The sequence below is a fragment of the Lithobates pipiens genome, unplaced genomic scaffold (genome assembly GCF_037356315.1).
Source record: "Lithobates pipiens isolate NorthernLeopardFrog02 unplaced genomic scaffold, aLitPip1_a1.2 Scaffold_18, whole genome shotgun sequence".
NCBI classification, from domain to species: domain Eukaryota; kingdom Metazoa; phylum Chordata; class Amphibia; order Anura; family Ranidae; genus Lithobates; species Lithobates pipiens.
Window position 1 is genome coordinate 379,096,295 of NW_027507758.1, and position 16,188 is coordinate 379,112,482.

Here is a 16,188-nt window from a genome sequence, read left to right on the forward strand (position 1 = left end):
GTAATGAGCTAAAGACAGAGACGCACGCTTTTCTGGATGACCAGGACTGACACATGCACTGAAATTTATAATGGGAGTGCCAGAGGAGAGGATTTCTGCAGTGGCCAGGCTAAGTACTATAAACTTGGCTTTTATTTTGTGGTATGTGGTTCCTTATAAAAATGTGTTGTGGAAGTAAAAAGAGAAGCTGAATCCAAAAAGTTTTGTTAAAAATGCACCTATCCTTTAATTTAACACCATCTAAACATACTCAATACGGTAAAAAAAAAAAAAAAGTACCGTAATATTTACTGGAAAGAAATAAACATCGTGAAAATCAAGCATACCATATTTGAGAGGAAAGTAATATTTATTAAAATATATTTTATATTGGTACAAATTCATATGCAAGTCATATGTAGTTTTTTAGTATTCAATACATTTTTGGAATAAGGCATGGCTGATATATATAACACTGTAGTGGTATATGGAATTAAAAGCAACATAGAACTTGTATTTAGTGAAATAGTAAGCTATAATGTGTCATAATTTATATATAATTTATATATAACTTCTAAAACCCCAGCATGTAGGTAGATACAGTTAAAGAGGAACTGCAGAGGAACTTTACCATTCTGAAGCTTTCCTCCAACCACTTTGCATATTATTTTATATATACTGTGATACCACTGAGTCTGGCTGCAATCATTTTAACTGTGGGCAGCTGAAGCTGCTGCCTGTTCATTTCCTGGGTTTACACACCTCCAGCTCTGCAGCTCTCATTGGCCCTCTTATAACTCATTCTCCCTACCTTCCTGGCAAACACTCACAAGAGTGAGAGAGAGAGAGCTGTGCATGATGTGATAGGCCTAGGCTTTTTTCTAGACAAGAAACAGGAAGTGGGCGGTATAAGGTATTTACTGGCAGAAAAAAAAATACTATCCAAAGTTAAAACAACAAGGGCAGAAGATTTAATAGATGGAAAGATGAAAAATTACTAAAGTTCCACTTTAAAAGCTATGTATGATGACTGTTATAAAGTGTGAATGTACAAATTCTACTAATGTACACATGTAATCATATTGAATCAAGGTTATTTAAAAGCTTGAATCAAAGAAACAGAAAAGCACCAAATCTGTTGTATAGATTTTTTACAAAAATAATTAATTATAAATGCAAATGTTTGAGTAAAATAATAAAACATGGCAATGTGGATGTATACTAACAAACCAACTATTTTGAATATTCTAGTAAAAACAACATTATTGTATGTTAGTGTAAAAAATTTTAATAAAAAAAATATATAGAAGGTGGCGCTAAGCATATACAAGTGAATATACAGTAAATAACATGAATCATGTTATATACTGTATATCATGTTACATAAATCATGAACATATATCACTGCAAGAAACACATATATTGTTGAACATACTGTATAGCAAGCTAAAAAGTCCATTAGTGATAGTGTTCCCAACACCAAAAGATGCTTTTAAATGAAGCTTCTAATTCTTCCACCACAGGTGCTCAATGGTAAGGTGACAACTCACCAGAGGTGTTTGACCACTTTTTAGGGTAGGTCAAAATGCGCATTTGGAATACCAAATTGATTCCTACTGCCAGCCTTTGAGTGATCCATTGACTTGTCTAAGTGAACAGCCTCTATTCCTTTATTAAATCAATCCCTTTTGTATCAGTCGTAGGGCTTTGTGTTACTTTGTAAGTGAGCAGCGGCAGTGGTCGGGAGGGAGCAGCAAACACCACACATGTGCAGTATGTGAGGAGCAGAGCGTGCATGCCGATCAGTGATACAGGAGATACGCTCACTCAGACTTACATCTAAAACCCGCTGGAGAGGGAGCTTTGGGTGTGGTGGCCTTGTATTAATTTACGGGGCCAATGCATCATATCACACAATTATCATATTAATATATTTTCTTTATTTCAATTATCAAATACACAGACATGCCTCATGTAAAGTCCTACCAACTCTTTTCTTCTTTTTTTTGACACACACACACACATATATATATATATATATATATATATATGTATATGTGTGTGTATGTATGTGTGTGTATATATATATATATATATATATATATATATATATATATATATATATATGGATGGAGGCATGTAGGTGTTAGTTGTGATCGGCTACTTTTGTTCTTAACAATATATGTGTTTCTTGCAGTGATATATGTTCATGATTTTGGTTCATGTTATATAATGTATATTCACTTTATTTGCTTGGCGCCACCTTTTATATATTTTTTTCAATTTTTTTTGTGACTTGTCCACCTTTAGGGGCAGCTTCATTTGCATATCCCTCACCCATAGGCGCCAATTCTAGATATCTAACTACTATTAACATTTTTAATAGTATAATTGTTCAGCGCACAGATGCAAGTCATTTTTTAATGATTTACAGAAAGAGATATGCAGATAGCAAAGAGAGCTTGTTTTACAATACATTGTACAGCACACTTTGTTGTATATGCATAATTCAGCACTAAAAAGTAGGAAGGTTTTGTGCTCAATTATATGCTTGTACTCTCGAATGAACTTGTGCTGATGAAAGATGGCTCAGAATTTTTTGGACTGGGTCAGTAACTGGGGAATGCTTAAATCTGAACTGCAAGCAGATCCAAAATACCGCACTGTAATTATTGATACCTCAATAAATGTAATTTTTAAAATGCGATCAGTGTAAGTACCAAAATTTGACTCCTGCTGGCCACTGTACAGCAGAACTTGAGAAAGAAGAAACAGCAAGAGAGCTAGTCAAATGTGCTGCTCCACAAGAAGCATGCTGAAAGGAAAGAGCAGAGTGAGAGATTAGATTGTCAGTGTGCTGCTTCTCTGTTCACTGTCCAGTCATAGGCTGGAAGAGGGACAAGAATTGCAAGTGTTACTGAACTGCAACAGAGAAAAAAAATGAGATCTTCTGAGATCTCCAGACAGGATGGAGAGAAATAAAACAGTTCCCTTGCTTTTTACATTCAGGCTTTTTATTAAAGACGATCAGCAATACAAGCCAGGCAAAGATCATTTTAACATTTCAGCAAAGTAGATGTTACAATGTATAAGCAAAAGATGTGCAATCATCCAAATAAAGTAATAAGTACATAATCGTGGTATTAGGCAAACATGTTACAGGACATCCAAAAAGGTACTGAAATGCATTCATTAATAGTGTTTCCAAGAGTTAAAACGTATACATCTCAACAACAAGTATTTGCAAGCATAGACAGAGAAAGAATGGAAAATAGCGTGGAACAGAATAAGAGAAAGACAGAAATGTATAACCTGGAAGGCTCTAGCAATATTCACAGTATATTAATAGTTGCCTATTAAGGAGATAGAGACATACACAGATATTAGGCACAGGGGTCCTAGACATTTTCAATTTGCATGTTACTGTTGTTCAAAATTCTAGCTATCCTTTCATAGTTCATTATCGAATAGACTTTGTGCTTGGCTTGAGACAGGGAGATTGAAGCTTTCTTCCATGATCTGGCTAAGGTAATTTAACCTCCAAGATAATAAAAAAGAACAGTCTTTGTAGGTTGCGTGGGGTGGACTCAATGGGCTCATTGAGAGCAATTTGGGGGGTTGCTGTATTGAAAATCCAGTGACCCGTCTCAGCAGAGCAAACATCTCTAAGTCTAGGACACTCCCACCAAGTACTGTAAAATACATGGTGCCTTAAAGATTACATGCCCTAAAACAGAGATGGAAAGAATAGTTTTTAGAGGTGATAGGGAACCAAATACTATATTGTTAGGACTTTGAAATTGGCTTCAATTACCAAAACATTTAAAATTTCCTTAAAGGAGGATCAATAACTATGCCGGTGATCAATCAATAGATCCCTTTTACACTCCACACTTATATAGAGCACCAAGTAAGCACACAAATTATAGATATACCTACTCTCTAACCCAGATCCTGCATTCACTGTTTTTAGTAGGGTTTGAAGCTTGGGACTGTGTAAATCTCAGGCCAGAGTGATTGTATATCATGGGAAATTTGATAAAAATTACAGATTTCAGAAGGGCATTTCTAATTTGTCTCAGCAGTGCTGCAGAATGAAAGAATGTCCTTTAGGGGTGAAATAATGACCTATTCCATATAACCCTTTATCTAACCACCACTGAAAGGCTTTCTCAACAAGAAAAAAAAATAAAAAAAAATGACATGTTTACCATCTTACATCTTTCATTTGGACTCTTTTACCTGTCCTTATCCCACTTATCTACTCTGATTTATATTTTTCACTTTGGAACTGATCATCTCTCTGAGTCACCTGATTTTTTTGTGTGATATGTTTTATGTGTTACACTTTATTGGATTTCATTACATTATTGCTCAGATCTATATTATGGGATGCACCTTTTAGGACTTTGAACACTTTTATATGAGTTTATATTTGCCATGAGCATCCGAGAAATTCCTTTTTTTTTTTTGTTGACGTGCTATATTAGTGCTACTTCACTACACGTTATACATTTTTAGAAGTGTTGGTTACACTATAGAAGTTTAGCTGTTTTTTTAATTTAGCACTATATGTATGCACATTATTAATTAGCACTTTATTTTTATTGATAGACTGTTGGTAGCGCATTAGTCCTTTGCCATATCAACATCTTCGACATCACTATATCTTACTTCAAATCTCCTGAGACTAACAGACTGGGGCAGCAGCAACTTAGCTCTCAAACTGCACACATATACAGCTATAAGGCTATAAGCATAGGGGTGCCTAGGCACCCTTACATACCAGGATTTGCTTTTTTCAGCAGGACTTATCTAAGTGTATTTAGTGATCTAAATGTTACCTATAATATGGCAAATATTCACTTTTTGAGTATTTTTCCTACATTTTAAAGTGGTTGTAAAGGTAACTTTTTTTTTTTTTTTTTTTTTACCTTAATGCATTCTCTGCATTAAAGTAAAAAAAACTTTTAATGGTAGCACAGCCCCCATCCTGCATAAATACTCATCTGAACCCGATCTGGATCTAGGACTGTGCACATCTGCAGCAGCTCTTCTCCCCGGTCCCTGCTCTCAGAGCCTTGACTGAGAGCAGTGGGAGCCATTGGTACCTGCTGTTGTCAATCAAAACCTGTCAGCAGAGAGCAAGGGGACAATAGACACAATAGACACAAGCAGCCCGGCTTGGGATCAAGAACACTCAAGTGCCCTCATATGAAGCAGTTTCCTATGGGGGCACCCGGCTGGTGAATGGTGCCAGGAGCGCTGGTGGGGGACCCCGGACGAGGATGATTAGGGCTGCTCATTGCAAAACCATTTCACACAGCAGGTAAGTATGACATGTTTATTATTAAAAAAATTAAAAACCAAACATGTACAATCACTTTAAATAACATGACTAATGTTAATGGTAAGTAATGCATGACTGAATCCTTTGCAATGAATAGTCACCATTTTTCCTTTGCTATCTATTGCTCATTGTCCCTAATGAGGGCATTTTAGATGAAGGTCACATGCCACAGTTTCCAAGTTATCAGAATACCTGTCTTTGTTTTAGCTTGCTTTACTTTTTGGACCAATGAGTTAAATAATGAATGCAGTTTGTTTAACCACTTCAATACAGGGCACTTAAACACCTTCCTGCCCAGACCAATTTTGAGCTTTCAGCGCTGTTGCACTTTAAATGACAATTGCGCGGTCATGCTACACTGTTTCCCACAAATAGAGCTTTCTTTTGGTGGTATTTGATCACCTCTACTGTTTTTATTTTTTGCGCTACAAATAAAAAAATACCGAAAATTTTGAAAAAAAAAATGTTTTTTTTTGTTTCAGTTTCAAAACTTTGTAAATAAGTACATTTTCTCCTTCACTGATGGGCACTGATGGGGCTACACTGATGGGCACTGATAAGGCGGCACTGATGGGCACCAATGTGGCACCAAAGAAGTGGCACTTATTTGTGGCACTGATAGGCGGCACTGATGGGCGACACGGATGGGCGACACGGATGGGCGACACGGATGGGCGGCACGGATGGGCGACACGGATGGGCGACACGGACGGACACTGATAGGTGGCATACATTGGCACTGATAGCTGGCACGGATTGGCATGGATGGGCGGCACAGATGGGCGGCAAAGATGGGCATGGATAGGCGGCACAGATGGGCATGGATATGCGGCACAGATGGGCATGAGTGTGCATGGATAGGCGGCACAGGTGGGCACTGATAGGCGGCACAGGTGGGCACTGATAGGCGGCACAGGTGGGCACTCATAGGCGGCACAGGTGGGCACTCATAGGCGGCATTGGTGTTATACTATAGTAATGGATGCCAATCAGTGCCAAACAATAATGCATGCCAATCAGTGATGCCCATTGTGGGCACTGACTGGCATCCATTATGGGCACTGATTGGCACCCATTGTGCTGACTGGCATCCCTGGTGGTCTAGGGAGGATTACCTTTTCCCTGGTGGTCTGGTGGCGTCCCTGGTGGTCCAGTGTGGGCATCCTCGGGGGGGCTGTGCTGATAATCGATCAGCACAGACCCCCCCTGTCAGAGGAGCAGCCGATCGGCTCTCCTCTACTCGCGTCTGACAGACGCGAGTGAGGGAAAGCCAATCACCGGCTCTTCCCATTTACACTGTGATCAGCCATGATTGGGCACGGCTGATCACGTGGTAAAGAGTCTCCGTCGGAGACTCTTTACCGAGATCATAGTTGCCGGGTGTCAGACTGACACCCCGCAACAACGATCGCCGCGATGCGTGCCCCCGGGGGCGCACAGCGGCTCATAATCCTGATCATGTCATACGACGTCCGGTCAGGATTATGCAACCACTTTGCAGCCGTCAATTGCCTATAGGGCGGGCGGCAAGTGGTTAATATTTTTTTTAAATATATTTAAAAAAAATAATTGATGTCCTGAATGTTAAAGTCAGGCAAAATAAAAAAAAAACGAATTACAATATACATGCTGATGGGAGTTATGACATGATATTGTTATAATAAAGGTTATAATGCTCAGAACAGCAACTTTTGAATGAACTGATCAAAGCACTAAGTTGTGAGTAAATAACCACACTATATTTGCATATTAGGCTTAATTCGCAAAACTTTAACACAGGAATAAATATCCTTATTTTAGTTCAATCTCATTTTATTGGATGTTTGTAGAAAGAACAACTCTAACAAATGAGTACTTTGTCCAATAACATAGGCACACGTCTCATACATTCACACATTTATAGATATACACCTGAATGGACCAGAATTTATGAGGGTATAAGACTAAGGCCTCACAAGCAAACTTTATGAGATGGCCTGATATAGAGGTAACAAATCTTCTAAAGTATCTTTATTTTAGCCGTGACTCTCATTTTTAAATGTTATTAGGTTAAATTAAAAATAATAATAAGCATTAGTATCCTGGTTTGTTAGCTTTGCTAATTGAAACTATTGAACAGGATGTGTATATTGTAACCATAAGGATGTTTTGAATGTGCAGAACTGCAAAGTACCCTGTTTTGATGCATAATGGTATTCATCTACACCAGGGTTTCTGTCAGAAACCATGAATCAGACCTGAGAAGATCAGAGAAGTACAATTAAATCACACTTGTTTATTAATATTAATAAAAAGGTAAAATAGAGTAAGCATATGCAAAGCATAGCCAGAGTCCAGTAACTGGGTACAATTCCTTCGTAAGGGGTGACGTCAGTGCATCGCTCATCCCTGCGCGTTTCACAAAAAATTGCGTCATCCAGGGGCATGAGCGGCATGCTGTGTCACCTCTATTTATACTGCCACATCCTCACCAAGCCTCGCTCTGGGCCCTCTGCATTTCCCGCTCAAACCAAGCCTCATTTCCGATCGGTTGATCAGATTCTCAAAGAGGCCACCCCTCCCATAGTACTCAATTTGGCCAATCACTATATTAGATCACCCATAGCTGCCCCTTTAACCAAGCCTCATTTGTGTCAATAGGTGGGATACCCAATCCCATGGCTTGATGGCCATCCTAGGGGTTTCACTTTCCCATATATGACATCCAATCAGAAGCTAGATTTTTCCCCCACCCCTTACCAGTGTGATGATGACTTCTGCTTAACCAAGCCTCATTTTGACTTGTAAACAAAGCTAACATGACATCAATTCAAATAATCCTAATATATGCCCATATTACCGTGCCTCGTCCTTCATGGACAGGCAGACATGATGAGTGCTGGTAACCACAATGGTGTAGTGGTTAGCACTCTCACCCAGCAGCAAGAAGGGCCGCCGGTTCAAATCCCAACCACGACACCACCACTGCTAAAAATTTAACTAATAAAATCAAGTTAAGATGTATAAAAATAACAGCGCATAAGTAATGTTGGAACAAACACATGAATAGTGTTAGAACAATATAACAACCCCTTCGGGAAGGAAAGCCAAAACCCTCTCTCTCGTGGGTTACATTACATAACCTTACTTATCCCTAAATCCATATAGAACATGGCTCACCCATGGATTAGGGACCTCATTCTATTTCATCCCCGCCTGGAGGACTAGGGGTACCACATCTATCACGACTGACTTAGGCCACCAACCTCAAAATATACAGGTCATACGGGGGCATACCATTAAACTTTCTTATTTATAATGAATCCCCACGAGTCAAATGACCCATCACATATGATTGGTAGATTGTGAGCCCCCCGATGCCTGCGGCCCAGAGCATAAGCTAACGGGGGGCTCACAATCTACCATAACCAGCATAAGTAATGATTAGAAAATAGTTAACAAATGGTTGTTAGTATCTAATGTCCCAAAGGGGTCATACTCATAAATGACTATAAATATAAATTCAAATACCATCTGATGTGACACGCGCTATACCCACATTCAGGCACTGTTGATAGACACGTTCCACATACCCACATATTCAGGCATTGTTGATAAATGCGTTCACATCCATATCAACATTGAGGCCAAAAGGGTATACGTTTTCAATCTATGTATCCATGCCATTTCCTGTTTCGAAATCTCTCTCACCAGAGACTCACCCCTCCAATGGGGTCGGTATTTATCAATCCCCATATATAGAGTGTCGGAGGGGTCTCTGTTATGCACCTGATCGAAATGGCGGGAGACTGGATGTTTGTCAAAGCCTCTCCTAATGTTCCCTATATGTTCATTAAGTCTTGTTTTCAGTGCCCTTTTGGTCCTCCCAACATACTGGAGGCCGCAAGGGCACTGTATGAGGTATACCACCCCCTCCGATGAACATGTGATGAAGGGTTCTACATCGAAGGACTTCAATGTACTTGCAGAAGTGAACCTACAGATCTTTCTATCTCTACATCCATTCAAAGTACAAACCTGACAATTCTTACATCTATAATATCCCTTGAGGTTCTGAAAGAAGCAACGATTGGTACTCGGAGGATCGTGTACACTCGGTGCGATTCGACTCGCCAGGGAAGATGCTCCTTTAAAAATTACCTGGGGTCTCTCTGGTAAAATGGCACCAAGAACTGAGTCACTCGTTAGTAAATGCAAATGTTTATGTATCAACCGCTTAATGCTACAGTGTTGTACCAAAAAGGTGGTAATAAATGGTATCCTATCCTGAAATTTTGCATTCTCCAGTTGTTTATTAGCTAACAATGTTGTTCTATCTTTCTCGCGGTCTGTTTGGAGTGCTCTTGACAGATCTGCTCCATCATAACCCTTCTCCAAAAACCTATTTGTGAGAAGGGCCGCCTGCTCCTCAAAAGTATCAGTCTCAGTGCAGTTCCGCCTCAGACGCGTGAACTGCCCTTGAGGTACTGCCCTTAACCAAGGTTGATAGTGACAGCTATCCAAAGGTATATATGAATTGCGGTCAGTAGCCTTCAAGAACGTAGAAGTCACAAATCTGTTGTTTTCTATTTTAATTTTCAAATCCAAGAAGCTAATCTCCTTCTGACTTGCTTCAAAATTAAGTTTAATGCCTCTCTCATTTGCATTGAGAGTGGCCATAAACGCATGTAACTCCATCTCTTATCCATCCCAGAGGAGGAGGACGTCATCGATATATCGAGCCCACAAGGCCACCTCCGGCCTCCTGGGGGCATCGATGACGTCCTCCTCCCACTTGGCCATGAACAGATTCGCAAGCCTAGGGGCATATTTTGCGCCCATCGCCACCCCCCTATCAGTTGTTATGGTGGTCAGAAATATAGCAACATAGGAATTGCTCCAAGGACTGATTAGCTCGCTCTGCATTAGACTGCGGGTGATACGCAGAAGAGAACGCAAGCTGGATTCCCAACTGTGCACAAAAGGCTCGCCAGAACCGGGAGACAAACTGACTTCCCCATCCGAGACAATCACCTTGGGTAGCCCATGTAAGTGAAACATTTCCCAAGAAAAAATGGAATCCATTGACAGGTGAGTCCAGGGCCTCTCTCCATTGGGTATGGGTTGTAGGAGGCCCACTGGAGGCCCGTAGACTAGGCCACCAGAATTGTTGGGAAATGGCCCAAATGAGTGGATTTTTCCCAGGATGGCCAGCTGCATTGGGAGAATGCTAAGTCTGGAGCACAGCAGTACGGAGACTCTCTGGGACAAAGCAGCGGTCACAAGGTTTCTCAGGAGGGGCATGGACCTGAGCAGCAAGAATTTTGTCACCCAAAGGAGAAGTAAGACTAGTGCGAACCGTAGCCAAGATACGATCAGGAGGAATCATAGGAGCCGGAACCGACTCTGACTTGGAAGTGGAGGAAAATTGTCGTGACAAGGCATCAGCCCTTACATTCTTAGTACCGGGTAAGAATGAGACAATGTAATTAAAGCTCGACAAGAAAAGAGCCCATCGCGCCCTTCTGATAGAGAGTTGCTTAGCCTCAGACAAGAATGTTAGAATCTTATGGTCAGTAAGACACCGTGCACAGTGGTACCTTCAAGGAGATGTCTCCATTCTTTCAGGGCTAAAATGATCTCCAACAGCTCTCTGTCACCAATCTCATAATTGTACTCAGCAGGTGACAATTTCTTGGTAAACTAGCCACATGGATACATAGTGCTCTCAGAGGACGTTGAGACAGAAGGGTGCCAACTTCAGTCTCAGAAGAGTCAACTTCTAGTATAAAAGGCAGCACAGGAGCAGAAACAAAGGCAGCCTTGAGAGTCTCAAAGGTCTTAATGGACTCCAGAGACCAACTCTGTGGGTTACCGTCCTTTCTGGTCATATCAGTCAGGGGCTTGACTAGAGACGAGAAGTTACGAATAAACTTCTGATAGTAGTTGGCAAAACCCAGGAAATGCTGCAGAGGATGTAAACCCATGGGTTGAGGCCACTGTAGGACTGCCGAAAGTTTCTCTGGGTCCTTCGAAAAACCAGCAGTGGAAATGACATAGCCCAGGAATGTAAACTGTTCACGATGGAACTCGCACTTCTCCAGTTTACAATAGAGATTGTTCTGAAGCACACGACAGACATCTGTGTGGTGGCTCTCCAGGGACTTAGAAAATATGAGGATATCATCGCGATAAACCACCACACATAACTGCAACAAATCTTGGAGGACATCATTAGTAAATTCCTGGAAAACTGCTGGGTGTTACAAAGGCCAAAAGGAATTACCAGGTATTCATAATGGCCTGTTCTGGTATTAAACACAGTCTTCCACTCGTTGTCCTCCTTAATGCACACAAGATTGTATGCCCCTCTCAAGTCAAGCTTTGTGAAAACCGATGCTCCCTCGAGGCGGTCAAATAACTCTGTAATCAATGGAATCGGGTAGGCATTCTTAATTGTGACACGATTGAGACCCTATAATCTATACAAGGTCTCAGTTCACCACTCTTCTTCTTCACAAAGAAGAAACCAGCACCAGCAGGAGACAAGGATTTGCGGATGAAACCTTGAGAAAGTGTGTCTGCAACATACTCCTCTATGGCCTTATCCTCCAAGACCGACAAGGGGTAAACCCGGTCACGGGGATGTATGGCACCAGGTTGAAGGTCAATTGCGCAATCATAAGACCGGTGTGGAGGCAAACTACCTGCTTGACCTTTATCAAAGACATCGCTAAAATCGTGGTACTCCTCCGGCAGGGAGGAGAGTGAAGAGGTGCACAGGACCTTGGATACCTTCAGGAAGCATGTCTCACTGCATTGTGGTGACCAGGAGAGAACCTCAGCATGGAGCCAATCAAAAGAGGGGTTGTGCCTCTGTAACCAAGGATAACCAATAACCAGTGGAAACCTGGGTGAGGAAATAACTTGGAATTGGATTATTTCATGGTGAAGAGCCCCTATGGCCATGGACAACGGAACTGTCTCATGAGTCACATGGGCAGGCTGTAGTGGTCTCCCGTCAAGAGCCTCAATGGCAAGTGGAGTGTCACGCAGCTGCAGTGGAATTGAGTGCTGCGAAACAAAATGCAGTATCAATGAACAGGCCTGCAGCCCCAGAGTCAATTAGAGCCTGTACCTCGATGGATGACTCAGCCCAAGAAAGGGTGACTGAAACCAGGGGCTTATCCTTCTGGATAACTGGGGATGAAACAACGCCACCTAAGGTCTGTCCGTGACAGGACCTCAAGATTTGGGTGTTCCCTGGATGGGTAGGACAAGACTTCAAAAAGTGACCGGCCTGCCCACAATAAAGGCACAATCTCTCCCTCCTCCTAAAGGCTCTCTCATCCGCAGGGAGACGCGTGAAGCCCAGGTGCATGGGTTCATCTTCACTGACCAACTCTGTACCAGGAGGCATGGAAGGTGAGGGAGGCATGGGTGGGACTACAAAGCTCGGAGGAAAACGTAAAGGAGGCTTCCGCAAGCGCTCCTTAAGAGAAAGTCTTTCTCTGAGTCTGGAGTCAATGAGGATGGCAAACGAGATCAAGCTTTCTAGCTCAGTGGGTATATCTCGGGCTGCTATCTCATCCTTGATGGAATCTGAGAGACCATGAGAAAAAGCAGCCACAAGTTCCTCATTGTTCCAAGCAACCTCTGCTGCCAGAGTACGGAATTCAGTGGCATAGACGGCAACAGTTCTCGTACTCTGTTTGATGGACATGAGGCACTTGGCAGTAGAAGTGGGGCGTGCGGGAACATCAAATACCCTTTTAAAGGAGGTCACAAACTCAGGGTAACTCAAGACAACAGGTTTTTGCATCTCTCATAGAGGGTTAGCCCAGGCCAAGGCTCTCTCAGAAAGCAAAGATATCACGAAACCTACTTTGCTTCTGTCTGTGGGAAATGCCTGGGGCAGCATCTCAAAGTATATCTCAACCTGATTGAGAAACCCTCTGCATTGAACTGGATCACCCTCAAATCGCTGGGGAAACAGAGAGGAACAAGACATACCTCTTAAAAAGCTAGTACTCGAGGCAGGTGCATGCACAGAGACTGGCGCAGCAGCAGGGACGGCCTGTGACTCAGGTTGTACCGGAGCAGCCACAGTGGGGATTCCAGATGAGCCGTGCGACTCAGGAGCATTTGTAACGCCAAGGCAAACTGATCCATGCAGTGATCTTGCTCATCCAATCTCGAAAAAATATTATCCACAAGTGGATTGACTGTATCTTCTGAATTCATGGCCTTCGCCTACTGTCAGAAACCATGAATCAGACCGAGACAGAAGTATAATTAAATCACACTTGTTTATTAATAAAAATAAAAAGGTAAATAGAGTAAGCGTATTCAAAGATCGAGTAGTCAGCCAGTCCAGAGTTCAATAACCAGATCTGGTAATCAGCCAGGCCAGAAGTCAGGGATCCAAGTGGAGCAACAGCAAGCAGGATAAGGAGCCAGAAGGGAAGTCAGCAATCCAGTCTTTAAACAGAACCGCAGGAGATGGTTTCTTGTGATGTGACCAAGGCGAAGGCAGATATGAGGTGAGCTGGACAGCTTTAAGTAGGCAGGTCAGATGAGCTGGATAAGGAACAGCGGGTAACTGTGGAGAGAGATGAGAGCTGGCAATTAGCCAACAGCTGAGCAGCCAGCCCAGAGAAGGAAGGGCTAAGCCAGCCCTGACAGTTTCTTAATCAGGGTTACATGGAATCCTAGGGTTCCTCCACAGGTTGCTAGGGCTTCCTTGAGCAATGAACATTTTCTGCCTCACAGATAAGTTCCCACTGATGCCAATAATCATTTTAGCTATCTGTAAGGGGTTAATTCTTCCCAATGACCACAAGTGTAATAAGCATTATTCCCACTGACCATCAAACTAATTTATCTTGAGTTGTAGATATAGTAATTTGTATCAGGGTTCCCTAAGACTGGAAAGTTATTTCAAGGGTCCCTCTGTATTGAAAAAGATTGAGAAAGGTTAATCTATACATTATGGCCTACAGCAGTGGTCATGAACCCTGTTCTCAGGGCCCACTATGTCAGGTTTTATGTATTACCTTGGGGAGATGCAGACTAGAATACTGCAATCACTGAGCAGCAAATGATATCACCTGTGATGTATTTCAGTTATCTTGCAAACCTGGCCTGTTAGTGGGCCCTGAGGACAGGGTAGCTATTCAATTTTTTTTTCCAGATTAACGTATGCCTGTTTCTGCTTGTGGGCCATTTAGAGAGGTACAGCCTGGTATGGGACATGCTGGATTTTCTCTGCTTGTAGTGTTTTTAGAAGTATGGTATTGAACAGCATGACTGAAATGGAACAAGACAGGAATAAAAATTATCCGGCCACTTCTGCTTGATTGCATTTACTTACTATCACCTGGTGACTGGCATTATAAGAAAAAATTATGTGGAAATTGGGTGAAAGTGGAAGGTAACATTTATAATTCATTATGTTAAGAAAAGCATGCAGGATAGAAAAAGTGAAACAAACCTGGATTATTTATGGAATGTATGATAGCTACATATAGATAACTGTATTCGCATGATTAGACATTAACATTTGAGTCAGCATTTAAAAATCATTAACAATCATTATAACTGTCACTGAATGCTATTTCACACATTATTCTGCAGACATTGCTATTAACTTTTAAAATGAGCAGTATTTAGTACAACAGCTAAATTATGAAAATCTGAACTATCAAGGAAGGCTTAAGATCTGAGATGAAAGCAAAATCATATTACATATAATAGGCATTGCTGCAAGTGAGCAGTGTAGACTGATTAACAAGCATCATAATAACAAGATATTTAATGATAACAAATGAACATTTTCAAAAATGCTGTGCATCTGCCAGTCTGTGAATATAATCTGCAGTCTGAAACAGCAGTTACCACTTCTGTTCTTTGTTCATATAGCTGATGCAGCAATAGATGTACAATATTTAAAGATGAAGTATGTTTATTTTGATTCCTGCCATATAAATGAAGAGGTTATTTATTCATCATTCATGAGTTCCCTTGGCTGTTTTGACATCTTCTTTCCAACTTGGTATCTTCAGCAGTCTTGATTGGCTGGGCTGGGATGCTGGAATACATGTGCATGCAAGTTATTTCACCCTGGTATTGAGGCATATTAAGTATGTACGCTAATCTGTTCATGTGCAGCCCAGTGTACATTGAAAAGAAGTTTGCAAGCAGGCTGGTAAGAATATTTTATTGAAGAAGAAACTATAGGGTTAATTTACTACTAGGTTGTTAATATAGCTGATGCAACAATAGATGTACAATATTTAAAAATAAAGTATGTTTCATTTGATCATAGGAAAATGAAAATACAATTTCAAAATTCAAGTTGTAGTTCCTCCTCATATTTGCTTTGAAATTCCCAAACATACTGTACATTTTGTTTGGAACCTTTGCTTACCATCAGCAGAAAAGAGTTTTTAAGCAAAAGTAGAGCTTGCATGTAAGGGCAGTAGGCATTCACACATGCCTAGGGCAACTAGACTTTCAAATGCGGCAATGCATATAACTTTCATTCAAACATCTGTCTCCTACTAGTTGATTTCCCTGATTTCTCCCATCACTACATGCTTATAAACAATACAGCTAGCACTGCCATATTTCCTTTGTTTTATTCTATCCATTCCCCCTTGGGTTGTTAAATCTTATGGTCAGAATACCTATTTCTAGAATTGGTTTACTTCTACAATATCCTTGCTTTGTAGAGGTATTGCAGAAAATTCTGTATTAATACTAGAATACTGCATGTAATGCAAATGCTGTATGTAATTTGGAATATAATTTTTTTCCCTTTTTTGTAAAATAACAGGATGTATGTAAGAGTTCCAGATATAGATATCAATGAGCAAGAA

The 16,188-nt window shown here is 41.1% G+C and overlaps 1 protein-coding gene across 5 annotated transcripts in view; it reads left to right on the forward strand.

Annotated features, from left to right (window-relative positions):
• The window catches only part of DLGAP2 (DLG associated protein 2), a 1,292,461-nt gene that overhangs the window by 848,727 nt on the left and 427,546 nt on the right, over positions 1-16,188 (forward strand). The window lies entirely within an intron of this gene.